We start from the raw sequence: 2,987 nt of genomic DNA, 5'->3' as shown, positions 1-2,987 counted from the left end.
AAAGGAGCTGGGTCATTGTTTAGAACATAGCATTCAAGTCAGTTGAGGTTCTGGTAATTGTGATGTTCGGACTACAATTCCCTTGCAGTAACTGTTACTTGTACACATGAGATGGAAGTTGTAAGGACGTGGACAGATAGATACTCTAACGGGAGAGAGGTGCTTCTAATTCTCTTGATGATAATAATGATGAAGAGAGTTCAATCGCACCCTGTCTGTGGTCGTCCGGTGGAACACAGACATACATTTTTACTGCAGTTGTCCCAGTGAATGGAACTTGGTTTGAAGGCACACACTCATAGTAATTCGTATTCAAGAAGGACCAATCTTTAATTTATCTCCCATAATGTCGCTCTTTAATGACACTTTCTAATGGTAATTCTCTATTCCTATTTACAGATTATCACAAAGTGGCATGAGGACTCTACTGCTGGTTATCGGTTTGATGTGTAAGTTTCTGAACATCATTCAAACTTCACCCTGTTTAGTTGTTTTAATCATGCATAAACATTACCCATGGTTCATTTGTGACTATTTCAAAATAGCTATTGTATTTACAGTGCTTATAGGAGATAATCTTACGGAAAAAAGAAACTACTATGTAGTATACTGAATGGGCACTACTCTGTCAAATTGTCTCCCTTGTTATCAACTATTAGCATAAAATTTATGATTATTTCGGGAAGAGCACTATAGTATCCATTACACTACACTAGACTCCAACAAAATGCTTAAGAAGAAGAGGAAGCCAACTGGCACGTCGTGACTCTGCTGTGTCTCAGAATGTGTCGTTTGCCACGAATTACGAGAGAGCAGAGGTTTGGGGTGAGAAGGGGAAGTTATAAAAGGGACCTAAGTGGTGGAACGTGTACGGAAATAGCAGCCAGAGGAAGTAGTGTAGGCTGGTACAATTGCAAAATTTAAAAGGCATTTGGATGTGTATATGAATAGGAATGATTTTGGGGGATATGTGCTGGGAAATGGGACTAGATTGGGTTGGGGTAACTGGTCAACATCGATGGGTTGGACCAAAGGGTCTGTTTCCGTGCTGTATTCTCTATGACTCAATGACTGAAGCAACTGCTTTCTTGTTTTCAATATTTTTGTCACTACGATCACTTTGTCTTGTAATCGACACTGTCAAAATCACTCGTGACTTTCAATGTTTTTTTGTTCAAAACTTCACTCAACCACTACTTCGCAAATGACTACAATTGAAATTTCAATCGTTCCTTATTACTGTGTCCCTCGTCCCTGCTAATATCAATTATAGTTTTGATGCTTCTGGCAGCTCATGTCGCTATGTCAAATTCACTGCTCTTTACAACATAATATTAATCAGTTTTTTTTGTGCCCCTCAGTCCCAGACAGCAAAATCGCCGATCCATGTGTGAACCATACAGTCTTGGACCCGACCAGGAGGAACATTGAATTGGGTGTAAAAGAATGCTTACACCGAGATGAGTGTGGTAAAAATCTCCAACAGGGATGGTACAGGTTTAGTAGGTAAAGAGTGAACTTTCTTGGAACGTTAGTATAATTGTAAAAGGCCGGGTGATGGCTCAGTCAATGGTTTGCACTGTCAATGGCTTCATTGTCCTAGGGACCAGTGTAAAGCTATGAGAGAATTAGTGGGAGTTAAACAAAAAAATCTGTAATTCCGGAATACTAAACTTATCTCCCTCATTGTTGAAACTGAAAACATCATGTTTCGCAAAGAGATAAACATAAATGTATTTTAGGGAAGGCCCTGTAATATTTTCATAAAATTACAAGCAAAATCGTTCATAATCATGTGTAACTCTGTTTTAAACATTTATCACACCACAATTGAAATGCAGCACAAATTTCCTGTCTTCATAGCCATCAGTTAATTTACAGAAAGAGCGCAGTCCACAGTTTGGTGCTCCGCATTAGGAGCACAACATTTTGTTTTGGTCTTGATGTTGTTCTGCTTGTGCAAACGAGGGGCACCTACTCTGGGATTCCCGTTCCTCCATTAATTTACACGAAGAGAACTGTGTTCTCTTTCAAAGTGATCCAACCAAGCATGAATGAGACAATCGCTATGAGGGTTAATCATGAATCTAATGGAGAATTCTGAAAAGACTCCTCTATCAAGGGAATGATTTGAATGTTCAGCTCACGACCACAAGGACGGGTATTGACTTCAAATTTTGTTCCGTGTTTAATGGAATAAAGCTCGTAAAACACTTGAGGATAAACCAGGATAGATTAATGTTGATGAGAGGATATCTATAGGTCGTGCTTGAAAGTTCGTGTATGTGTAAATAATTGAAAAAAAAAACAGTAGAAAGAATGTCCAGTTTCTATGCAGTAAATCCTCTGTACAATCTTGCAAATACCTGAACCTGAGCCAAGGGCTAACAGTATTTTACGGGCTGGAGGGAAATATTTCATTCAGAGTGTATGTTTTCGAAAGGGGCACGGATTTTGGAAGTCTCGGGCATTTTACCAGTCAGGTAATACATGTGATCAGATCAGGAGCTGACTCTGTAATTTTTATTTCAGTTCTGGTGAATGGATGATTCCAGAGAATGCTATCCCAATTGATCACTGCTGCACAAGGAGTACAGGCTGGTTAAATGGTATAACCAACTATTCATCTACCATATTTAATTCTCCAGTACGCACTGTTCATTTGATCTTTTATTCATTTCCGATTAAAACAAAATGAATTGCAGGTCGCCATCCTTCCGTGAGTGAAGGGGAGGTAACCAGGACTATCTGTTTTAATTGGAATAGTAATAACTGCTCCTCCAGCCAAGACATCATCATCAAGAAATGTTCCACTTTCTTTGTGTATGAGTTGAAGCCGACACCATTCTGTAATGCTGGATATTGTGCAGGTACGTCATAAGTAAGTTACCACCCACAGTGTGGTTCTGAGATTTCACGCGATTCCTTTACAATGTTACAAGCACCCCTTATTCGGTAATGAGAAAGCAAAAATGAGATGAGATACT

This window comes from Chiloscyllium punctatum, chromosome 43 (genome assembly GCF_047496795.1).
Source record: "Chiloscyllium punctatum isolate Juve2018m chromosome 43, sChiPun1.3, whole genome shotgun sequence".
NCBI classification, from domain to species: Eukaryota; Metazoa; Chordata; class Chondrichthyes; order Orectolobiformes; family Hemiscylliidae; genus Chiloscyllium; species Chiloscyllium punctatum.
This window is presented reverse-complemented; position numbering follows the sequence as displayed.